This window comes from Passer domesticus, chromosome 12 (genome assembly GCF_036417665.1).
Source record: "Passer domesticus isolate bPasDom1 chromosome 12, bPasDom1.hap1, whole genome shotgun sequence".
NCBI classification, from domain to species: domain Eukaryota; kingdom Metazoa; phylum Chordata; class Aves; order Passeriformes; family Passeridae; genus Passer; species Passer domesticus.
The window spans coordinates 19,421,571-19,447,996 of record NC_087485.1 but is presented as its reverse complement, the minus strand read 5'-3'; the positions used below and the strand labels follow the sequence as shown (position 1 = coordinate 19,447,996).

The 26,426-nt window shown below is 43.9% G+C and overlaps 1 pseudogene; it reads right to left on the bottom strand.

Moving 5' to 3' along the window:
- Nucleotides 1-26,426, bottom strand: part of LOC135279718 (peroxisomal coenzyme A diphosphatase NUDT7-like) — a 211,461-nt pseudogene that overhangs the window by 172,095 nt on the left and 12,940 nt on the right.

Below are 26,426 nucleotides of genomic sequence, written 5' to 3'. Positions count from 1 at the left end.
ACACTTGTTTGAATTGTTGCGATGGGCTGTGGTTGCCAGGCAGCTGTGACAGGGCGGTGCTTTGAGGAATGTCAGCCCGCTCCCCGTCTCCGCTTGCTCCGGCAGAGCCTCAGTCTGCGCTATCCCAGGGGTGCGGAAAGGAACGCCCTCGCCCGGACCCGCGCAGCCCCGATCTCCTTTGGGCTCCGCTCGGCCTGGATCTCCGCTCGGGCTGGTTCCCCCTGGCTCTGCGCCAACACCCACAGCCAGCGGGAGCACGTCCCGCACCGCTGGTGCTTTTGTGCACTTGCAAAAAGTGAAAAAGCCCTCCCAGCTCCAGCTTTCGGGTTTCGCGTTACTGGTACGCGTCCGCCGCCGCTACCATTGGCACTGCGCTTAGTGCTGCCACGTATTCGGCTGCCACGTCTTGCTTTGGCTGGCTTGGCCCTGGCAATCTGTGCGCTTTCCCCACGGACAGCTGCCGTGCGAGTTTTTGTCACCATGCGTGTCACTGGACTCGCGGTGCGCGTAACCGCCGCCGGCACCGAGCACGCCGCCGCCGCAGCGCTTGGTCCGCTCCGCCGCCGCACCGCCGGCACCGCCGCCACCATACACGTTTCCCTCATGGTCCCGAACTTACGCCACTCTGTTAACTCATGTACTGTACAAGGACCTTGAGAAACTCCTTGGGCACACCCGCAAGCTAACAACTGTGGGAGCTCTTTCTGCAAGTCTATGTCCTTAATATGCTGCTTTTTTAAAAAGCAAATAAATAAATCATATGCTGCTTGCCTTTCCATTTCTAATCAGCGCTGTTGCAAGGCTTTTCAGGCTTCGGCAGCACGTAGGCTGAGACTATCTATATAGCTCCCAGGGCCGCGAACTCACAGTGGTTCGTTTGCCGTCCCCCCCCTTGCTTCAGAGGAACCCGCTCCTATTTCTCCGATCCATGGCAGCCGTGTCCGTCCGTAGTCGTCTTACGGGTCGACGTCGGGGTCAGCCATTTGATGGAGAAGGAAGACTCGTTCACCATATGATGATCGACAAGTCTCGTCTTTATTCCCGAATCGCCAATTATTATACACCTTTTAATTAGCTCATGCATAGTGCAAAATCCCAGCTCACCATTGGTTAACTAGCTATCAGCTATCTACGTGCTGTTTTTAGTATAACTATCACCACTTTCCCAGGCTATTTTGCTCCACCACCTGCTCGGTGCATTACTTCATCCGTGGGCCAAGGACACAGTTTAATTGGAATGGCAACTCCCCTCATTCTCTATCTTGGTCAATTTAATCTCACTGTGACCTTTAGCTCGGAGCCAGCTTGTTACAAAGGTCTCAACACACCTCCTCCTAAAGCCCCTATGCAAGACCCCCTACGTGCTCCTCCAACAGTAATTCCACTGCCACCTTCTCCTAATGCTGCGATGCCAGACCCCAATCCGGTACCTACTCTTCCAGTAATTAACCCAGTTCCTCCCTCAACCTCTCCCTCTGCCCCAACCCCTTTGTTGGGCACCTCAGCAGCAAATTTAGTCCCTCCTACAACCTATCCCTCATCCTCAACTGCTCCTTTAACTTCACCTCCTTCCAACATTCCTAACCCTAGACCCGAGCCCTCACCTATCCCTATAGTTACTCTTTCATCCTCACCCAGTCATGATACATGTACGCCACCCTCTGTACACCCTCCATTATTATCCCCAAATATAGCTCCGGGCATTAATACTATGAATTTACCTCCCTCTCCCTCACCCATATCTATTCCTTTACCACCCGCCAATTGGAACCTGAGTTCGTCCTCTTTGTCCAGTAATAAACAGGACTCCGTTTTCCAGGTGACCACCCAAACTGACCATAGTATTGAAGGCCCTTGGTGTACACTAGGTCAAAGACATCGAAACCTAAAAAAATGATGCCTCTCAGGGAAGTCCCAATGGGTGGGATGATAGGAGGGGTAGGGTTTGTAAATGCACCACTCACAGCTTCGGAGGTCCGAGGTTTCAAGAAGGAGTTAGGAAATTTAGTAGAAGACCCAGTGGGCATTTCAAACCAAGTGGACCAGTTCCTTGGACCCAACATTTACACCTGGGGAGAACTAAATTCTATACTTAATATCTTGTTTTGTCCTGAGGAGGTCAGGATGATCAGAGCAGCGGGAATAAGGATTTGGGAGAAGGAGAATAGAGTTGGACCCCCTGGAGACCTTAAGATGCCTTTAGTAGATCCAGGATGGGATCCAAATCGAGAGGAGAGCAGGAGGAATATGAGAGATTACCGGTCCCTGATAATTAAAGGTATAAAAGAATCTGTCCCTCGTAGTAGCAACACCAAATTGGCTTTTGAGGGTACCCAAGAGAAAGATGAGACTCCAGCAAGTTGGCTTACTAGACTGAGGAGGAATTTTCAGCTATACTCTAATATAGATCCCGATAGTCCAGAAGGACAAGTACTTTTAAAAGTGCAGTTCGTTACCAAATCTTGGCCCGACATTAGAAGAAAGTTGGAAAAAACTGAGGATTGGCAAGACAAATGTATAAATGACTTGCTAAAAGAGGCTCTGAAGGTTTACTTAAGGAGGGAAGAGGAAAAGGCCAAGGCAAAAGCTAAAATAATGGTAGCTATGGCTCACGAAAGCGTCGGGGCAGATAGTAATCCACCGTATGGTCCCTGGGAATAGACCAAAACAAGCCAATTCCATCAGTGGGACGATATTGGGAAAAGCCGGGATTTGGAAAGGATGGAGAAAGACCTAGGAAGATAGAAGGAGTACCCGGTGATAGGACATACTATTATTGGGGGAGGTTGGACACTTTAGGAGATATTGCAAGAAATTGCAACTAGATGAAGCAATTGCACAAGAACAGGAAGCATTAGAACGGGTTTTGAGGGGTGATGACTAGGGGTGTCAGGGGCTTTATCTATTAGGGGATCCAATAAGACACTGTCGTGGTTTGGCCCGGAAATGTGTTTTTGGAAAGGTCTAAGTCGGGCCAATCAGTGGCCAAATTCAAAATTGGCGTGTGATGTGGCCACTGAGGATCTGGATATGCCTCTGAGAACACACGGGGGTTAAAAGCAGGAGATTCCCAGAGAACTCCCTCTTTGGGAATCCGGCGTTGGTGAGTAAGGTCTGGCCTCTCCCCTGCCCAGCTGCGTCTGGGCAGGGGAGGGGGAGGCCATGACAGGGAGGAGGCCGGGAGCCCCAAAAGGTGCAGAGGTGGAGGAGAACATGCAGGGGTTGATGAGACTTGAGATGTCTGGGCAGCCCCCCCGGAGAGAGGGACAGAGATTGTGCTAGCAACTCAGCCGGCCAGAAGCGGGAAATGCGTCGGCCAGAAGCGGGGGATGCGTCGAGAGAAGGTGCCCGGCAGCTGTGGGAGTCCTTGGGCAGGCAGAAGTGAAGATTTTAACCCCTTTGTAGACTAATAGAAACCTTACAAATACTGAATCCTCCTGAATCAGAATGAGGTGAGAGAGAGACGGGAGATGAAATGGGCAAGCGTGAGAAAAGCTGGAAGAGGAGAGAAGAATCCTGGGTGGAAGAGATGGTGGAGTGGCCTTGGGCTGGACTCTTTCTTGTATAGCCATGGACAGACCCGTGTTTTTTTTCCTGTGACCCAGAGACTGTATTTAGGGGGAGGCAACACCCGGGAGTCAAGAGTGAAGCAGCAGCGTGAACAGAGACGGCTGAAGGGGGTGTGAGATGCCCTCTGTCTCCACGGAGAGGAAGATCTCTGTTCATGAGGCCACTCGGCCCCAGGGGGATGAAATGTCGTGGGGACTGGTGTCCCGAAGTTGAGACTGTTCATGAGGCCCCTCAGCCCCAGGGGGATGAAATTTGGGGAGGACTGGTGTCCCAAAAAGTTGAGAGACTGCTGTTTCTGGAAGTGGGTGGAGCATCTTTAAACGGGGAGCCCTAAAAGCAGTCCTGGCCCAGGTCCAGTGGTGAGAGCACTGAACATGGTGGGGGAGAAGTCACGAGAGCCGATGTTCTCTGGGTGGGGCCATGGGTGACACGGAAGCACAAGAGGTTTTAATTGTGCTTCCGGGAGAGGCCTATGAGGCAAGGGGGGACTCTTCTCTCCCTGATGGATTTGAAGGTTGATAATTTGAAGGGTGGTGAATCTGTGGAGAAAAGGGAGGGGGAGGAGGAAAGTATCTGGAAGGTTTTCATTTTTAGCTTAGTATGTGTTCCTTTTTAGATTTGTAATAAATAAAGTGTTGTATTTTTTCCCTCCATCCCCGAATGGGAGCCTGCTTTGTTCTGTTCCCGAGTCACATCTCACAGCAACCATTTTAGAAATATACCCTTCATGGGGGCCTTGGCATTGTGCCAGGGTCAAACCATGACAGACACCAAGAAGAGCTCTTGTAAATTTTAATGTGGGTCCCCAAGATGAAGACTTTGAATTCCTTGTAGATACAGGAGCTGATAGATCAAGTATTAATAAGCTGCCAATGGGGATGACTCCTGGAAATAAGATCTGTGAAATATCAGGAGCAGAAGGGAAACCGTTTTTAGCACCAGATGTTGAAAATGTAGAAATAAAAGGAAATTCGAGACAATGTATAGTGGATATTATCTATTTACCAAGACTAGAAACCAATTTGTTGGGAAGAGATTTACAAGTCCTGTTGGGAGTGGGGATTGTACCAGATAACAGAAAGATGGTTGTTAGACTCATGAGGTTAACTCAAAAGGACTTAGAGGAGATTCACCCCGAGGTGTGGGCTGAAGAGGGAAAATATGGATATTTAAACATTCCACCAATAAAGGTAGAAATGCAAAAAGACATTCCTCCCATACGGGTAAAGCAATACCCCATATCATCAGAGGGAAGGAAGGGACTGGCACCAGTGGTTGAACACCTGTTAAAGGAAGGCATCCTCAAACCCTGTATGTCCCCCCATAATACCCCCCATAATACCCCCCAGCTATTAAAAAGACTGAGGGAAAATATAGGTTAGTCCAAGATCTGAGGGAGGTAAATAAGAAGACTATTGCAAGATACCCAGTGGTGCCTAATCCCTACACTTTGCTAAATCAAATCCCAAGAGAACATGCTTGGTTTACTATCATAGACCTGAAGGATGCTTTTTGGTCTTGTCCCTTGGCAGAGGATTGCCGGGATTGGTTTGCATTTGAGTGGGAACATCCAGATAGAAACCGGAAAATGCAGTTAAGGTGGACACGCTTACCACAGGGATTTATTGAGTCCCCTAACCTGTTTGGGCAGGCACTAGAAGAACTATTAAATCAATTCCATCCTAACAGAGAAATAAAATTGTTGCAATATGTAGATGATCTATTAATCTCTGGAGAACAGGAAAGCGAAGTAGAACTGCCAGTATACAACTATTAAATTTTCTAGGGGAAAAGGGGCTGAAGGTATCGCGAGATAAGTTGCAATTTGTAGAATCGGAAGTCACCTATTTAGGACATGTGATTGGAAGGGGGTATAAGAAATTAAGTTCTGAAAGAATTACAGGAATTCTTTCTATCCCAGCTCCAAAAACTAAGAGGGATGTGAGAAAAATTCTGGGATTATTCGTGTATTGTAAATTGTGGATAGATAATTACGCGCAGAGAGTAAAATTCTTGTATAATAAATTGGTAGATCAAGAACCAATCAAATGGACAATAGATGATGACTGGCAATTACAAGACCTAAAGAATAAATTATCTTCAGCCCCTGTACTAAGTTTGCCCGATCTTAGTAAGGAATTTGATCTCTTTGTAAGTGCAGAAGAAGGAATCACCTATGGGGTACCTACCCAAGAATGGGGAGGAACACAAAAACCCGTAGCATTTCTGTCCAGATTACTAGATCCTGTAGCCCAGGGGTGGCCAACTTGCCTGCAAGCTATTGCAGCTGCAGCAGTCTTGATTGAAGAGGCCTAGAAATTAACATTACAAGGAAAAATTAAAGTGCATACACCGCATGATATCAGAACTGTTCTTAGCCAAAGGGCCCAACAGTGGCTCACGGATTCCAGGATTTTAAAATATGAGATCATCCTAATAGATACTAAGAATCTGGACCTTGCTACCTGTAAGTGTCTTAATCCTGCCCAATTTCTTTTGGGAGAACCCGTGGACAATTTAGAGCATGATTGCCTAGAATTAATACACACGCAAACAAAGGTAAGAGAAGATCTTGGGGATGTACCCTTACCTTATGGGAGAGTGTTGTTCACAGATGGATCCTCTAGAGTAGTCTCTGAGAAAAGAGCTTCTGGGTATGCAATAATAGATGGTAAAGATATGGAAGTTGTAGAAAAGGGGAAGCTGTCTTTGAATTGGTCAGCACAGTGCTGTGAATGTTTGCATTGAAAAGGGGACTAGACCTGTTAGAAAAAGATAGTGGCACTATATATACTGACTCGCAATATGCATTTGGCATAGTACACACATTTGGCAAAGTCTGGGAAGAGCGTGGATATTTAAATTCTAAAGGGAAAAATCTAGTACATACAGAACTAATAAAGTTAGTATTAAAATCTTTACAAAAGCCAACAGAAATAGCAATAGTGCATATAAAAGGACACCAGAAAGGAGATAATTTTGAGATAAAAGGAAACAAACTTGCTGACCAAAAGGCTAAGGAGGTAGCCTTAGAAATAGGAGAACCAATTAAAATCTTCAAGCTAGAAAGAAAAGCCACACAACAAGAAGACGAAGTAAGGCCAATCTTTAGTGAGAAGGAACGAAAGGCGATAGAGGAATTGAAATTACACCAAGGGGAATGTGGTGAATAGTTAACTCAAGATGGGAGGAGGTTTCTAAACCAGGCATTAGCACAGAAGGTATTAACAGAAATCTATGAATTAACACATTGGGGAACCCAGGGACTATGCGACCACTTCTTGAGAGAAAACATATGCATTGGAGTGTATGAATTAGCTAGGACAATAACCAAAGGGTGTGTAATCTGTCAAAAAGTTAATCAAAAAGTAGTGAGAAGAACAGAACCTAGAGGAAGAGAATTGGCTCTAAGACCATTCCAAGACATACAGATAGATTTCACTGAAATGCCCCTAGCACAGGGATATAAGCATCTATTGGTAATAGTAGACCACCTTACCCATTGGGTGGAAACTTTCCCCACCAAAAAGGAGACTGCAGAGGTGGTCGCAAAGATAATCCTGGAAGAAATCATTCCTCGGTATGGTTTAGTAAACACAATTGATTCTGATAGAGAGCCTCACTTTGCTGCTCAGGCCTTACAGCGAATAATTGAAGCTTTGGGGATGAAATGGAGACTACATACTCCATGGCATCCCCAGAGCTTGGGCAGAGTTGAAAGGATGAATAAAACACTTAAAAATGTGTTGACAAAGTTAATATCTGAGACCAAATTAAATTGGCTAAAGTGCTTGCCCTTAGCCTTATTATGTATTAGAACGAGACCCCGAGCGGACATAGGGGTCTCCCCCTATGAGATGATGTTTGGGCTTCCCTTCTTATTGTCCCCCTACAGTACTGGAAATTATCTAGATGGAGAAGAAGCTACATGGAAGTATTTAGGAGCTATTGGGAAAACATTAGAAGCCCTCAGAAAAAAGGGATATATACCCCAAACCTCTCCTCATGATATAAATGTTCATGATATTCATCCCGAGAATTGGGTACTAATTAAATCATGGAACAATATGCCTCTAACGCCTAAGCTTGAAGGTCCCTTTCAAGTGTTACTGATTACTCACACAGCGATACTGACTCAAGAAAAGGGTTGGACACATATTACTAGAGTTAAGGGGCCGGTAACACCTCCCAAAAAAGAGAAAGATCCAACTCCCTTGATCTGTCTACAGGACCAGTAGAAAGAACCTCATCTACCAGCTTGCGAGAATGGACTGTAATCCAGAATCCAACAGATCTAAAGATAACTCTTAAGAAAAACCCGAGGACTGACAAAGACTGAAAGTGAAATCAGAGAGTTATGTCTATAAAAGTTCAGAAATTTGTTGCAATGTTGTAAGTGTTCTAAGAGTTAAAAAGTTAAAATTATTCTTTTTAGAAAATTAATGAAAATCAAATTCTCCTACTGAGCTTTCCTAAAAGGGGCAGTAAAAATCAGTAATTAGAGGGTGAAACAGCCAGTGTAAAAGGACTCTTATCAGACCCCTGAGAAGACCTTAGATCCAAGAGGCAAGACCAGAGGGAGCAAGCAGGGGAGGAATGGCCCCTACCGGACTCTTGGGGAAACTGGTGCTGGCACTAGTGATGAGTGCTGCTCTTAGCAGTGACAATGACCCTTGCACCAAATGTTATCATCCCATCTATGATGGGGAAGACCTGAGGTCCTTCTTTAGAGTCCATACCAACATAAACCCGAGCTGTTTTAATCACTCTCAGTTAATTACCTGTTGAGAAGATGGGAAGGTATATTGGACTACCAGGAATACAGCCTCTTATAGGCAACGCCTGCTTGGGGAATGCCCAGTAGAAAAATCCTGGTTTTGTTTTGAACATGAAAGATTGAAAGACTTGGTAAAGGAAAAACAGTTGATAAGGGAGAGAGAGATCCCAGATGCTCCCTTAGAGAGAAATTTATTTATAGATCTAGTGGAGAAGATAAGCAAAGAGTTAAAATTAACTGAATGCTGGGTTTGCGGAAGTACCCAAATGACAGAAATTTGGCCGTGGGAGGGAATTAGCCTAAGCCCACTAGAAATTCTAAGATGGAAAAAACCAAAATTAGATTATGAATCTTTGACATCTTGTGGAAAAGAAAAATGGAATTTAAAATCAAAAGTGGTAGGTGAAGAATGTATACTGAGAATAGGAAAGAGATACAACACCCCTGTAGGAAAAATGGCATGTAAAAGGTATGTAATGATAAAGAACCAAGATTCCAAATGGGTCCCAAAGGAACCCAATACATATTGGGCTGTTGGAAAAACCGAGACAGGATGTATATATCATGAAGGATACAAGCTCTATAAAGGTACAGGAAAAAGAATAAATCCTATAAAAAAATAGGATTAGGGAACTATCAAAATTCTGGGAATTCCCAGTGAAACTGGGGATGGGTTCTGGCAAGCTCCAGAATATTTGTTTTGGATCTGTGGGAACACCGCTTACACCAGGTTACCTGGGGACTGGATGGGGAGTTGCACCATAGGGGTCATCAAACCAGCCTTTTTCCTATTGCCTAAGAAATCAGGAGCACATTTAGGAGTCCCAGTATATGATGACTTAGGGAAGGATAATAGAAAGAGAAGAGATATAATTGACATTGGAGGTACACAAGTATGGAGAAGTAAAGTATGGACTCCAGAGGAAATTATTCAAACATATGGGCCAGCCACCTGGGCTCAGGATGGATCCTGGGGCTACCGTACCCCCATCTATAGGCTAAATAGGATAATCAGGCTCCAAGCAGTACTGGAAAAAGTTTCAAATCGAACAGCGCTAGCATTCGAACATATAGGTGACCAATTGTCCCAAACGAGAACAGTAATTTATCAAATTAGGTTGGCGGTAGACTACTTATTGGCAGATGAAGGGGGAATATGTGGAAAATTTAACTCATCTGAGTGCTGCTTGGAGATTGACGATAAAAGTACAGTAATAAAAAACATCTCTAAGGAAATCCGCAAACTGGCCTATGTTGGAAATCAGGAATGGACACCTCTAATAAATAGTAACTGGTGGGCTGAGTTCTGGTCCTTTAAAGGGACATGGTGGAAAAAGGCTGCATTTATAACCATCTGTTCAATAACCGGTTTGGTGTTTTTACCTTGTCTGTTCCCATGTTTAGTCAAAATACTAACTTCCACAGTCCAAGGAAGTATTCAATGTCTCGAAGTAAGTAATCAAAAACAAGCAAAAATAATGTTAATAGAAAGCCAGAAGCCAAACCATGAGACGGCAAAAGAGATATATAATAAATATCAAAAACTCAGGAAATTTTATTTCCAAGAGCAAGAAACAGCAAATTGATGCAGGCATCAGCCCGATCAAAGGAATAGAGGGGGGAGTTGTGATGGACAAGTTTATAAGTTAATTCTATTGAAATTGTTACTGTTAATGTGAAGTTGCAATAAGTTAAGTGTGTTAATTATGTTGTAAAACCTTTAATGTTACTGTTAACCTGAAGTTGTAATAAGCAAAGTTGTTGTTACGAAGTTAAACCTGTTAGTTACCTCCACTGTTAATCCCCACATTTCACACCTACCCTTGTTACCTCCGTCAAGTGCTGCCTCCACTGCTCTCTAAAATGGCGCCGAGAAAACCTCCCCGGGAAATATGCAAATTAAGGGGAAGTGAAGGGAGTCTGACTAAAGACCCTAAAACCAACAAACTAAACCAAAATTTAAGAAACTAAGTGAAGGGTTCTGCTGGCAAAAAGTACTCCTATTCAATTAGTGAGGTTTTAAAAATCACTGTAACCTAAACAGAACAGAGTCAGAGTGAGGATGCTAGACTTTGAGCCAGGCAGTCGACTTCCTAGGCACGCTCGTGAGGACGGAAGCCCCAGTTCTGGTGTGCAGCAAAACTGCGTCACCTCCTCCTCTGCATCGCCACAGGGAGCAGCGGCGGTGTGTGCGACCCCTCGGGCCCCCACCCAGAGCTGATCATTTAATAAAGGCATTAAAAAAGGAGAAGGATCTCCTGCCCGACTTATTTCATATGTGGTAAGTGCTCATGTAAGTGTTAAATAGCAAAGGTCTGATTATTTAAGCACTCAAAAATGCCAAATGCTAAATCCCTGCACATTAACTAAAAGCATGACTAAAACCTCACTTTCAACTTCATGCCACTTAGCTTTAGTTAGTTTTCTGTCCTGCCAGTATTTTCTTGTTTTGATATAAGCCTTTGCATGCATTTAAATGTCACAAAAGCATCTCTTAGCTCATTAGTAGAGAACAGAAACTATAATTTTTATTTTTTTTTAAATTTCTCAACTGATCAGTTGTCCTGGGGTTTTGTTTGTATGAAAAAGTGCCATGTGTAAATACACACATGTGCAAAACACTTTTTCAGATTTAAAGCTATATCAACACACTCTATGTATAAATCCCTTTGCAAACAATAATACGAAGTACTGGAGTCCTTTAAAATCACCATTCAAAATTCAAAATAAAAGTGCATAAGAATAGGCTTCAGTAGTGTTCAGGTATAACGCAGGAGTAGTAAGAGAGAACCTGTTAAAGTTTACATTGGTTAGGAGAGGTGCTCAGATTGAAGGATTCATGTTCTGGTTCCTGCCCCAAAAACCATGGCTGAATTTTACCCAAAGATTGCCCAAGGAAAGACTTTCCCAGGAGTAAATGTGTGACTTGCAGAATTACAGTTTTACTAACAAACACTTAAATTATTTTTGTGTTCAAAGTAGTTTTTGGGCACTCAAATCCCGGATGGATATCTAAATAAAGAATGGGTGTTTTGAGTTTAAAAAGTGCTTCCTAAATATCCAAACTGTTATAGGTAAAAATAAAAATAGACCCAATCATAATAAAAATAAAAAAATAAAAATTTATTTGTGACCGTATCACAGTCCTGACAGCCACCAATCAAAAATGACAGCGCAGACCCCAGGGGTACAGGCTGGGTGGACACAGATCCGGCCTCTATCACACCGAATCCCCCTCCATCCACACTCACTGCTCTGCAGGGACAGTTCTTATACTCTTTTTCTTGCCCACGGCAGAGTCCCTTTGTCTCCTTTCAAAGTTCATCATATTCATGTTGGTTTCTTTCTTCACTCAAAGCTGCACAAAACCCGTTCGGGAAGAGACTGATGTTCCTCCTCCGATTCCTGGAATCCTGTATTCAGGTGGAAGGTGTTGATGGCCCTGGTTATCTAAGATGTGTATCTTCATGGGCCATCATCACTGGGTGTCCTCAGGTACATGCCACTGTGAATGACCATCTCCTGTGCAGCTGAATTTTCCTTCGTATGTTAATGCCGAGTTCCACCCTGGTCAGCCAGCCGCGGTTTTGCCATCCTAGGATTAAACCTTGGTCCCTTCTTAAATACATGTTTAATACATATACCTATATGTCATAGGCATGAATTTGTATCATATCCCTAATAATTCCCTCCCCTTCTTTATAAACACATTAATTCGTGCTGTTTTCTAAAAATATTTCTATGTATTTCATTTTTAGCCAACTTTTAACACCCGTTTCCCATAATATTTAATCAATGCATCTGTTATATTATATACAACACCTTTGTATCTAGATAGTCTCATTTTCACAATCCTCCTGAGGTATCTCTTGATAGTTTTGATATTCATATTCATTACCGTTTAATTGTTTTTCAAATTTCGGTAAGGTGTTTGCAGCCCACCTGTGTGGATCTTCCTCCTCTAATTTCATAATTTTTGAAACTGGATTTGTTTTTCCAGTCACGCACTCTGGATCAATAGGCATAGTTGCAATTTGCATACCTTGTACCACCAAATGTATTAGTCTAATAAAACAAGGAATCGGGAAGGGTAAGAAGATGATTCCAGCTATAGAACAGAGTATGGAGAATATTAACTTCTTCCACCAAGTACCATTAAATAAGTTATCCCACCAGGAAGCATTCAAAATTTAATTCCATTTTTGGATGGGTACATGAGCCACTCTTTTGATCTCAGTGGCTAGACCTCGGATGGTCTCCCTGTAATTGTCAATCTCAGTGCAACATTCTGATTCGTTAAACTTCCCACAGACTCCCCCTTCTTCAGCCAGTAGGTAGTCTAGGGCTATCCTATTTTGGTAAACAAAACCCTCATTTGGGAGTGCTGTTTTGACAGCAACTTGAGAGCATCTGCAGCGTTGTTTGAGACAATTTCCACCACTGCCTGGAGTCTAATCGGCCGGTTCAGGAAATATATTGGGGTACGATAACCCCAGCTACTATCCTGAGCCCAAGTGTCTGGCCCATAATATTCAATAATGCATTCTGCTAGCCACTCCTCTTCCCCCCATTTTTGGTTACCCCCAAATATAGGAAATATCTTTCTTATTTCCCTCTTTTGGCGGTCCAGGGTCTCATATAATGGAGCCCCCAAGGAGCTGCTTTCTGATCAAGGTAAGGTGAAGAAAAGTGAAGAAAACTGGTCTAATCAGTCCCAGAGTGCACGACCCCTTCCATTTCCGAGGCAATTCACTATAGACTTTCTTTCCACAAATCTGTCGGGGTCGGCTGTCAGTTGTCTCTGCCCCAACACGGGAAAAGGTGGTTCTGGGCAGGCTGCACTTTCGAAGGAGTCTGGACTCTTGCTTTTTGGTCTTCAGTTGAGTTTATTGTTCCTTATCTATAAAGTTTTTCTGTCTGTCCAGCCGAGGTCTGATCAGCAAGACAGCCAAGGGCACTCTCTCCCGCCCACGGGGCGGTTGTCTCTTTTATAGTAAAAACTACGTATAAGATATTTACCTTCAATTTCCAATACTTTTCGCCCTTGTTGGCAAGTGCACTTTCCCTATAAACCAATCCACACATGCCAACATCATCCTGAACATGGATGCCAAGGAGAAGAAAGAAGAAGGACAGGGCACGCCCAAATTCCTCCATCTTGGGACTCCTGACCCATGCACAGTATTCTAGACCCCCCTGTACAACATATAAAACCCCTCTGTACAGTGCATTATAATTCAAGTTTTATCAAGTGAATATCATCCCCTCACCATTCAGGCCTGAAATTCTCTCATTTCCTCACATTCAGGTGTCTTTGGCTTCCTGCCAGGGTCTCCGAGCCCCTGCCAGGGCTTTGAGACATCCAGGGCATCCAGAGAAGTCCTGGGTCCCGACACAAATCCAATAAATACTATTAAGTGCTTTCCAATTACTATTCACATTTCCTGGCCCATTCCAGTAATCTCTTAGTTCCTTCAAAGATTGGTAAGGGTTAGCCCCAACCATTTTATTCCAACAGAGCCCAATTTTCTCACTCCACTCACATTTGTTATCTTTTTCTTGACTCCAATACCCCAAAGGGGGCTCTGGCTGCCAGTTTTCACTTTTTGTGTCCGAATTTACAGCTAGAGTGGAGATGCAAGGGATATACCCTACTACTTCAGTATATTCCTTCCCCTCTCTACTTATGCAAGTCATCCCAATTACTCATTTGTCCAAGACCCATCCCTCAGGTCATTGTATTAATTTTGAGATTTTTGTGTTATCCCATTTTAGTAATTGCTCTGGGGTTAACCCTTCACATTTCCAAGGCCATTTTCCCCTGATTTCAGCCCCCCACAAATCCAACAATTTGACAAACCTAACTCTGTGGCAATTTCTTGCATTAGGTCTATGAACAGATTCTTGTCAGATGCGAGTAAACCAAAATCATTATATTGTTTCTCCAATTGATCATACTGTTCGCTTAAAAGTTTTTAATCTTTCTTGCTCTAACCTTCGTTTTGTCATTTCTGATTCTTGTCTTTTCAATTCTTGTGCAACCTGATGTATTTTACTTTCCGGATCCACCCCTTCCCTGTTTCTAGAGAGGCAGAAGGTTTTATCGTATTGTGGACAAGTGAGTAGATCAATGATAACCGGTTTCTTTTTAAGAGGAAGCTTATTTTCATATTTTAAATTCTTCCCCACCCAATAAGTCTTACCCCGTATTGCACACATTTCTAATTGGTCATTATCATAGCATAACTTATTTACCTGATAGTATCCAGCAAAAACTGACTCCATCTTTCCCTCGTCAAAACAGTATGATTACATTTATCACAGATGGGTATCTTTATAGATTTGATACTCCGTTTTTGCCTTGTGTGTTCTGACTTACCCTCCTTAGACGTGGTCCTCTGCAGTATGCAGGCTTCTTTTCCCTCTATAATACAGACCCTGTACAGAGCGCCATTAATAAAACAATACCTGCTTTCAGTGCCTTGTTCACATCCTCCCGAGGTTAGGCAGGCTGAAACCTCTGCTTCACCCCGTCCTTCCAGGAGGATCAGTGTTATGAATAGAAAATTGTAATTTTTTTTAAGTTTCAGAGTTAAAAAACCCAAGCCAGACCGAGTCAGACTCCTTTAGGTTCCCTGCCGAAGAAAAGCCCTTAATCACCAGTTAATGGCGGGTGATTAACTGATTGTTTCCCTGATGCTAGCCGTATGCCAAGGAGATACCAAGGGAAACCCTCCAGGGTAAAGAGAATGGGCAGTGACACCAGAGACAACATGCAAATGAGAAATGCAGTGCAACCTGGGTTTTTACAGTTTTACAGTTTTTATAAGAAAAACCCCTAAAATCACGAGCCAACAAGTGACTTAAAGTGACGTCTAAGGATGGGAGCATTGTCCCGTACCTGCTTGAATCTTTTTATTTCTCACCCTAACCTAAAAAGGAACTGATTAAAGAGACCCCCCGGGTTTCTAAACCAACAAACTAAGGACTCAACGACTCTCCCGTGAGGACAGAGTCCCCAGTTCTGTCTGCAGACCAGCGGACAAAACTGCATCATCCTCCTCCTTCGTGCCACGCCTGGGAGCAACGGTGGCGAGGGCGCAACCCGTCGATTTCTCCCCACCTGAGCTGATTCTACTTAATAAAGGCATTAAAAAGGAGAAAGATCTCCTGCCCATTTTTTTCAATCAGTGTCCAAATTCCACCTTTGTGGTTGGAGTCCCGCTGTTCCAGGCTAGCCTGGTTCTCGACGTGAGTGCTAGTCCTGAGGCATGTGACTAAACTCAGGCTCATCAGCACCCCTCCCACTATCATTCCTCTGCCTCCACCTATGCCCACTGGGGTGCCACCAGCGGCGGGGAAGACTGTCTTCTTGGCAGCAGGAATGAATATTCTGGAGGTCATATTCTCATCGAGCTACTATCTCCATTTAAATACACCCCACCGAGTGAGTTTTACTGGGAAGGCACTGCAAGGTACTTTGCTTGATCTCCGGCGCTCAACTGCTAAGATTTGGGCTTGAGATTTTCCCCTTACCCCGTTTTGGAAAAGCCGAAACCACACTAGTGAGTCTGCTTCAATCACCCGCAGTTCTGCGAGGACCGTCAAGATCAGGTTAGTCAGTCGCACTTCGTTATCAAAGACTTATCACACAACGCCTTGGTCAGATCCCCGTTTCGCAACGCACCACCCACAATTAGTTACAATACAGACACATGAACTGAGCGAACTGATAGCACAGACAGTCAGACTCTTGACATTTTATCAGGTCGTTCTCGGTCATTAGCTTGATGTGAGCTTCAAATCTCCGGGAGGTGAAGCAACCTCCCACTCTGGTGTCTCTGCTCAGGGTTTCACTCACTTTACCCTCGATGTGTGAGTCCAGCCTTTTTCTGCCGTTCGCACTGCTGTATCTGTAGTTAAAAGAACAAGAAACGGCCCTTCCCAATGTGGGGATAGTGGTACATCTTTCCAAGTTTTTATAAGGATGTAATCTCCGGGCTGGATGGGGTGTATAGCAAAGCCTAGTGGAGTACCTTGCATTATGATACCTTGTTTCCACAGTTCCTGCAGGTTTTTGTTTATCGCTATGTGATATGGTCTTATTTGCCCATCCTGAATTTTAGGGCAAATAAAACAGGCATCCCGTGTTCATAGGGCATAGGGCATCATACAGGCATCCCGTGTTCATAGGGCATCCCATACAGCATTTCAAAGGGTGATATTCTGGTCTCTGAGTGGGGCAGTGTTCTAATATTTAGTAGAGCTAAAGGGAGGCATTTTACCCAAGACATTTTTGTTTCTAATATCAATTTGGATAATTGCTCTTTTAAGGTTTGATTCATTCATTTGACCTGTCCAGAACTCTGAGGATGCCACAGGGTATGGTACTCCCATTGGATCCCTAAAGCTTCACTCATTTGTTTTATCACACTAGAAGTGAAGTGTGTACCTTGATCTGAATCTAGGTATTTTACCAGTCCATACCGGGTGAAAATTTCCTCCAGCAACAATTTAGACACCACTTGAGCAGTAGCCCTGGAACTTGGAAATGCTTCTACCCAGTGAGTCAGTTTGTCTACTATTACTAGCAGACACCTGTACCTACCTACCTTTGGTAGATTGGTAAATCCACCTGGACCCTCTCAAAGGGTCTGTATGCTACTAGTCGGCTCCCCAGTGCTACTTGCCTGGCTCCACTCTGGTTCACTTTTTGGCATATTATTCACCCTTGTACTTCCTGTTTTGCCAATTCATATAGCTCTTTACACCTGAAGAATTTTAAAAATTGTTCTGCTAAAGCCTGGGCCCCCCAATGAATTTGTGAATGTAAACGTCTCAAAATTTTCCGAGTATATTCCTTTGATAGTAATTCCCTTTCATCTGGTAATTTCCACTTACCTTCGTCTTAATTTTCCTCCGATCTTTTTGTAACCCTCAATCTCCTTTTGAGAGAGTTGTGGAGGATATTCCCGAATCTCCCCCTCACAAATCTCCAGAGTACTTACCTGTAGGAATGCTGTGTTTTTAGCCTCCTGATCTGCCAAATTGTTTCCCCTGGTTCGGAATTGTGCTCCCGTTTTGTGTCCTTTTACATAGACTACAGCAATTGCTTCTGGCCCTCAGACAGCCTCTAGAATTTGTTTTATTCATTCCTCATGCATCAGCCCTGTCCCTTTTGTATTAATTAGACCTCTTTCTTCCCAAATCTTACCAAAAGTGTGAACCACCCCGTAGGTGTACTTCAAGTCTGTGAGGATAGTCCCCTTTTGACCCTTTAGTCTCATACACAGGCATACAATTCACATGCCTGTGCCGACCACCCCGCGCTTAGAGGTCCCGATTCCACCGTCTCCCTGGTTACTCAATTTATTATTGCATATCCTGATTTTCTTTCTCCCTCAATAACCCTTGCAGATCTGTCTACGAATCATTTTTCCCCTCCTTCTAATTCTTCTTCTTCTAAGTCAGGTCTTATCTTGGTTTGCAACTGTACCATTTTGGCGCAATCATGAGTGGGTTTCCCCAAAGTTTCCCCACATAAAAACTGAGCTGGATTCTGAGCTGCCGTAGTTGTGAGCTCCAGGTCGTGAGAGTGTGTTAAGATGGCTTCGTATTTAAGAAGTCGTGCATCAGTGAGCCACTTTTCAGCCTTTTGTTGTAAAATGCTCCTCACATTATGAGGAGCGTACACTACCAAAGGTGCCCCAAAAGTTATCTTTTTGGCTTCTTCTACTAACACAGCCATGGCCACAATAGCTTGTAAGCACGTGGGCCATCCCCGACTGACAGGATCCAAGAGCTTAGATACACAACCCACAGGTTTCTTTGATCCCGCCCAATCCTGTATTAGTCCCCCATAAGTGGTATGATTATGTATGTCCACAAACAGCTGAAAGGGTCTCTTTATGTCTGGCAGGCTCAGCACTGGAACTACATAAGGGTCTCCTTTAATTCCCTAAACTTTTCTTCATCCAGTTCAGTCCATTTAGGTTTGTCCGTGAGTAGTTTTTCATATAAAAATTTTACTTTCTCACTGTACCCATCGATCCATTGTCTACAGAACCCCAGAAGCCCAAGTACTTGTCTTACCTCCCTTTTTGACTGAGGGGAGGGTAATGCAATGATCCCCACCACCCTGTCAGGGTCTAGCTTTTTCTTACCTTTCACCAACAAGTGCCCTAAATATTTCACCTCGGGGTCTGTGAATTACAGCTTAGATTTTGAAACAATTATCCCCTAAAAAGTTTAGAAGAGCTATTGTGTTTGCTCTTACTCCATCTTCATCAGGACCCGCTATTAATAAGTCATCCATGTATTGTAATCATTTTGTTCCCTCTGTCAGGACAAACTCACTCAAAAATTGCTCAAGACCCTGACCAAACAGGTTCAGAGAATCCACAAACCCTTGAGGTAGGGAGGTCCACCTAAGTTGTTGTTTACGGTTAGTCCCGACTATCCTTTGCTAGAGGAAAATTCCAAAAGGCATCCAGGTCTATTACGCTATACCAGATATCATTCGGTGACACATTATTGAAGAGTGTATAGGGATTTGAGACAGTGGGAAATGAGTTTTTTTTTGCTGGTTAACAGCTCTTAGATCCTGCACCAAGCGATAACTCCCATCTGGTTTACAGACCGCAAGAATGGGAGTATTATGTCTAGACATACACGGCTCCAAGGTGCCCTTTTTTATTAGATCCTCCATTATTGGTTTTAACCCCCACCTTCTCTCCATGGGTATTGGACATTGTTTGACCCTAACAGGGTCTTCTGGTTTCTCAATGTCTACGTGTATAGGTTCTATTTCCAACTTCCCCACCTCCCCCTTTGTGTGCCACGCTTTAGGGTTTATTTTTCCCTCATCCTCAGCAGTGAATTTATACAAGCTTACCATAAGTTGAGAGTCTTGTGCAATTAGACTAATATCCAAATTCATCATTAAATTCCTCCCCAGCAAATTATAATCTGCTGCTACTACCAACAGTATATTCCCCAAACACATTTTATTTTTGGACTCGATTTCCACATCTTTAATTACCAGTGCCTTGAAAGGTTCCCCCTTTTCCTAGATTACCATCATGGAATCCTTGCTTTTTGAGCACCCCTGTGGTAGGCGTTGAATAGTGCTCCTTTCAGCCCCTGAGTCCACCAAAAACACCAGTTCCTGCTTGTGGGGTCCTATTTTTAGTTTTATCAAGGGCTCCTTTGGTGTTACAGACCCCGTGTTAAGAAGCCCTTGACGCCTCTAGTCCTCTTGAAAAATTTTCTCATCCTTCATTCTCTTTGTACATTCCCTCTTAAAGTGACCTCTTTGCTTGCAGTAATAGCACTCTGGCGCCTCCCTCTGTCAGGATGCAGGCCTCCTTGGTGGATATGTGGGTTTCCCTGAGGCTTTTTGTGCCTGACCTGTTTTCACAGTCCTGTTTTTGTGCTTCCCTTACCACCGCCACTAGGACCTTTGCCTGTGCCTTCTGCTTTTCATCCTCCCTCCTCATATAGACTTTTTGAGCCTCCTGCAACAATACCTGTAACATTCTTTCCTGCCAATTTTCCAGCTTCTCCAGTTTCCTCCTTATATCCTCCCAGGATTTTGCCACAAATTGTGTTTTTAATAAAATGGCTCCCGCTGGGGAATCTGGGTCCGTTCCCGAGTACATCTGGAGAAACTTTCTTAACCTCTCTAGCCACTCGGTAGGAGTTTCATCCCTCCCATAGCATTCCTCCAGTGCTTTACTCAGATTCTGCCCCTTTGGTACTGCCCCCTGGATACCTTGAATCACCATATTTCTAAGATCTATCATCTTTTTCTGGTGCTCTTCTACTTGTGCATTCCATGATGGCCTTTGACTGGGCCATTTGACCTCCCCACTCCCCCCTTGTGGGTTTTGATGTTCCCAATCCTTTATTTCCACCACCCTTATCATATCTCGTTCTTCCGCATTAAACAAAAACCTCATTATGGCACTAGTATAATCATATGAATAAATACTGTTCCCCAAAAACTCATCCAACTTCTCTGCCACCCCCATTGAACGCACGCACATCCCCCGAGCTTATTGGCACATTCACATATCCAATGACTCCTGGAGCAGTCGGAACTTCCCTGAGCAGAAAGAGACTCTGCTGTCCTTCCTTGTCCTCGCTATCATCTGCATTAGCCTTCCAAGTCTTGCAGCTCGTTCGGCTGGAGGGCGGGACTTGTTCCCCGTGGATGTGTGTGTGCATGTGCTCTGTTCCCTTCTGGTTGCATAGGAGGGGGAAGGGGAAGTGTTTGTTCATGTGTGAGTGGCATCGCCGAAGCTTGCCCCTGTAGAGGCGTTACTTCGGATGGCGGCGCCTCCGGCATGCCTGTTGATGTGCGGGAGTCGTGGGTTTGGGGAGGGAACCCTAAACCTGGGGATTTGGGTATGGGGGAGGGAGCTTTGCCAAGGCTTCCCAGGTTTTGTGAGGTTCTTAGGTTGTTTATAGGTTTTTACAGGAAATTAACCTGGTACTGGCGTATTCCCATAGCCGTGCATATATGCTTTCCTCGTTTGTTGAGCCCTCTTCCTCCAACACAAATTCCTCCAATGCCCGACAGGTTTCCTTCTCAAAAGTCCCAAACATAGGCCAAAATAAGTATTTCATAACCTCCACATGAGCCCATTTCTCCACACAATAATATATTATTCTCTCCTTAGACCTCCCCCTCCTCGTGGTGTAATCCCCACAATGTTCCAACATCCACCCCAGAGGACTGTTTCTTGGTATATTGGGAGTGCAATATTTTTCCACCTTTTGTGGTTTCCACTGGGTTTTCCCTTGTTTACTCTTTCTAAGTCCCATGTTTCTTAATCTTGCTTACCTTCTCCTTTTTGGGCAGATAAGCTCCCAAATTGACCTGTTTTCCTTTTACAGATACACTCCTTGATTCTTAGTTAAAAAAAACTTTTGCTGACAGTGTCATACAGTGAACCGATCTGTAGACTTTCGATTGACAAAAAAAGCTCTCTCACCTTTTCCCTGGATCCAGCGAGGTTTCATTGTTCCTGGTCATTGATGGACCTTCGTCCTCTCTGCGATCCAGCTCATGATCGAAAAACAACCCCCCTTTCCTCCCCCAATTCCTGGGATTTTGGGTTGGTGTGTGTACTTTTAACGAGTTTTTCACCTGCTTCCCCCGCAACCAACTACTTTCCTCGTGGAAGAGTGGAACTGCAACCTTGGGGTCCACACGCGCTTCACAATAATATCACATCTCACACACACACTTGATCACACCTTACTCAACCACACAATACTTACAGTCCTTTTTCCCATGTGGAATCTTCGTGCACGTAGTTTTATGAGTGAAAAAATTTGCCAGCTTCGGAGAATTTACTCCGTTTCCCTGAGAGCTTGGGGCCCGTTTTTAACCTTTCGATTGTGGCTTTTGGCTAATAGTTCATGTTATCTGATTGGTTCCATTGGGCTTTTCCCAATCCTGTCCGGCCACTGAACTCAGTGGGGTGCCGCCCGGATCTGGAGAGGGGACCCTAGAATCAGATATCAGAATATGTTGGGCTGGGTCACCAAGATTGTTATAGTAAAAATAAAAATAGACCCAATAGTAATAAAAATTTAAAAATAAAAATTTATTTGTGACCGTATCACAGTCCTGACAGCCACCAATCAAAAATGACAGCGCAGACCCCAGGGGTACAGGCTGGGTGGACACAGATCCGGCCTCTATCACACCGAATCCCCCTCCATCCACACTCACTGCTCTGCAGGGACAGTTCTTATACTCTTTTTCTTGCCCGCGGCAGAGTCCCTTTGTCTCCTTTCAAAGTTCATCATATTCATGTTGGTTTCTTTCTTCACTCAAAGCTGCACAAAACCCGTTCGGGAAGAGACTGATGTTCCTCCTCCGATTCCTGGAATCCTGTATTCAGGTGGAAGGTGTTGATGGCCCTGGTTATCTAAGATGTGTATCTTCATGGGCCATCATCACTGGGTGTCCTCAGGTACATGCCACTGTGAATGACCATCTCCTGTGCAGCTGAATTTTCCTTCGTATGTTAATGCCGAGTTCCACCCTGGTCAGCCAGCCGCGGTTTTGCCATCCTAGGATTAAACCTTGGTCCCCTCTTAAATACATGTTTAATACATATACCTATATGTCATAGGCATGAATTTGTATCATATCCCTAATAATTCCCTCCCCTTCTTTATAAACACATTAATTCGTGCTGTTTTCTAAAAATATTTCTATGTATTTCATTTTTAGCCAACTTTTAATACCCGTTTCCCATAATATTTAATCAACGCCAGACCAGAGTTGCTGGGGGGGCGGCGAGCGGCCTGGGCAGGTGGGGAAAGGGCCCAGCCCACGGGCCTGGCTTGGCCGAGACGGAGGGCCAGGGCTGGCTGGGGGCCCGCCACCTCCTCACTGATGGGAAAGAGAGAGAGAGTTCCTGGGTTTTTTCGTCTTTAACATGTGTGTTTCACAGAGGCGTGTCCAGCTTCTCAGTGGTTCAACAGACTGTCAGTTTACACAAAAAAGCTTTGCATTACTTCCCTGCATTTCCCCCCATTGCAAACCAGGACAGACACCTTCTTCCACAGGAAAGCAAAATCTACTGAAATCATAGTTTGCATCAAAATCCTTTAGGATACATTGCTAGTTCTCATTATTCGCACTAACAAAGACCATTGTTCTGTAGAAAACAGGAAGGGCAAAACAGTTCTTGTGGTATTTGATTCAAGTCTGGAAAGACTCTTTCCAAGTCAAATCACCTGGAATGTATATATTGAGGAACCAGAGTGTGGGAATCCTTAAAATCCCCAAAAAGTTTTTGGGAAAGCTACAAAAGGCAGACCTCAGAGACAGCAGAACTGCAATTAGAGCTAAGTGATAGCCATAAGCTTCGTCAGCAGAAAAATTATATAAGAAGTAGAAAAGTAAGGACAATAGAACAAAGGTCGGTTATGAATGAGGTCCCATTTGTCCAATTCAATAAATCACAAATTTAAAATTCAGCAGCAGTTTTAATCGAGATAATTCAGATGAAATAGTAATTGAGATGAGATAATACAATCAGATATAATTCAATAATTACAGAAAAGAAATTTGACAATGGTTCGGATAAAGCATAAGCGAAAACCCATCAATTGGGGTATGGGGTATTCCTACCCTGCCTCCTGTAAAAAGGCAAAAGGATCCAAACACAACTTATAAACTGTATGCTAATACAGATTCATTAATAGTTTCCCATAAATATCCTCTTATTTCCAATTTTTGAAATCTACATCACTCTACTGCATGGCGCATGCTTCCATTGTTGCTATGGGGTCTTCTGGTCTCTTTGGGGGTCTTCTTGGAGGAAGGTCGAAGTCTTCCTCACATGTCCTTTGGATGACCTGGCACGTGGTGCATGTGCATTCAGCTTAGTGTTATATAAGTACTATGTTCCAATTAAGCCTTATTTATTTCATAGATAAGACCACTATTTTAGACTCCCTGTCTGGAATTGTCCCACCTTTATTCAGATTCAAGGTCGGTTTTACTCTGGGAGTTTGTCTTCAACTTCATTTGATGCCAATTTTGGTTTGGGAGTCTTCCCTGACTTCCTCCATTTCCAAGGCCAAATCCAACTTCCTGTATCCTAGTATCCTGTTTCCCACATATATTCTCTATGAAGAAATTAATCTGCTTCATAAGACTAATAAATTTTCCAATTATTTTCTCAAATTATTGATATCATTGCAATTTTATTAGCACGAATCACATCCATTTATAACAGGTCAGTGTATTAATGCCTGTCTAGAATAACTCCCTAAGCTACAGAAAAGTATATCTAGAGAGATATTGGGAAGTTCTAAGCTTAATAATGGAGCTCTGTGCATGTATCTTAAGGCTTACAAGCAGATATTGTATTCAAAATAAGCAAGCATCATTTTAACCAAAGGTACGTGGGCTTATAGTGGTTGGATGGAACTACTGTCAATATGCTTTTGCTTTTTGTGCTTGGTCAAAAAACTTTTAAAGTAAGTTGTAACATTAAGTTCTTTGTCTGCTGCTGGGGATGTGAGCTGCTGGCATCTTCCAATTGTCATAACCATGTAATGACAGTGATGCTGTAAATTAAAATAGCTTGAGACGTGTTCCCCAGCAGTCCTGTTCCAGTTTTGATTTGTACATAGCCCTTGGCCGGCAATACCAGAGTATCATCTGACATGTACAATATTCGTGGTTTGAAACCCACATCATGTCTCCTGATGTAATTGTCTGGAAAACAGGGGAAATTTGATCCTTTTTACACATTGCCTATGAACTATGTGGCTTTAAGGTTATCTGTTCAGAAATTATAATTTAAGAAGTTAATGAAAGCTTTTTGCAATACAATTTCAAAAGTAGGTCTTTCCTTTTTTCATGGGGAGAGGATGTGCTAATTGATAGAAAAACAGGAGGCATAGTAGTAAACTGTTACCTGGTGCACAAAAATAGTCTTCAGAAACAGCAATTCCTCTGTTCTGTGGGAAAACTGATCCTATGTAATACTGAACACTGCTATTGAAACTGAGAAGCTGTTAATTTACAAATGGTGACCTACACTCCAAAGACACCTCTGGGAGTCTCCCTGCTGGAGGAAGATGATGCACACCATCCTGGTGCACACCCCCTCTGGTCCTCCCTCTCTGTGTGCACAGCCCTGGAGTCAGCAGACACTGCAGGAGACAGCTGTGAGGCTACAGCAGCCTGGGTGAGTGAACTCTGCACAGCTCCAGGGATGGAGATTATACAGCCTGCCAGGAACATCTGCTCCACTTTTGGGCTGACCTCATGGTGAAGAGGAATTTTTCTTGCATCTCATCAAAATGTCCATGCTGCTGCTGTCTCTACTGCCTCAAGAAGAGTTCTGGTATCATCCTCTCTCTGACTCGCCAGGAGAAGAAAGCAGCCAAATCCCCTGGCAGCCTTCAAGCTGAGCAAGCCCACCTCTCTCAGCCTGTCTGCTCATCACCCACTCGCTGTAGCCCCATGACTGCACTCGTGGCTCTCTGCTGAACTCTCGCCAGGACAGCGCTGTCAGTGTGGTACTCCAGAGTCACTGACTGGTGCCCCAGAGCTGGTCTCACAAATACCAAACTCTGAGCAAGAACCCTTTCCCTGGGCTCTGCTGGACACACGGGCTGTGCACGTGAAGAAGCGGCGCCTCCTGGCAGCTCCAGGTTTGAAAAGGTCACTGCCAGCCTCACAAGTGAAAACCACCCAAACTTATTCTGTGCTGACATGCTGACTTACTTTATCAATTCCAGGCATCAGCCTACAGATGACTTCCACCTTCTCTGGCTGAAGACCCACTTCTTCTTTAGCTTCTCATAGAGCAGTGTCAATGTCATCTTTATCAGTGGCTTCCCTTTTACCTCCTGGAAAACACACTTCCCCTGGTGATCTTCTCAGCTAGAACGTAAAGGAGTACTGCTGTTAAATATAGCAAGGTTTATGTTTCTTATTGAATCCATGCAGATGCAAGTTGTTATTGCAGTATTCCTTTATATTTCCAGTCAAAGAAGCTGGAAATGGTGGTTAAGGTTTCTGCAGACCAGATGAAGCATCCCTTAGCAAGAGTAGCTACCTAAGAAAATGCTGAGGCTATCCCCTGCTAATCCATAAACCCTCACTATCAAAAAATACACTGTACCTGTACAACGTTGTGTGGTTCATAGTGGAACTTCTGCTCGAGTATGTCAAAGTTTACATTTTGCATCATCTTGTTTGCATAAATGACTGACAGATGAATCCAGACAGACAACTTGTAGAGCAGGATTAAAATACTCTAAGAGCAAAAACTTCTGAAAGACACAATTAAATAATGTACCTGTGAGAGAGGAAATAACATTTTGCTTCAGCCCAAAAAGGTTATGGAGCAAAAGAATGAAAATGGTTGGTTCTGTTTCCTATTTATTATTATCTATAGTTAGGATGTGTTTTGTTTAATTGGTTGGGTGTTGTTGTGAACTGGGCGAGGGGCAGGGTTGAAGACATGACCAGAACAGGAAGAAGGATGAGAATGGAAGGGACAGAAGAGCTGGCAGTCAGGAGAGACCCTGA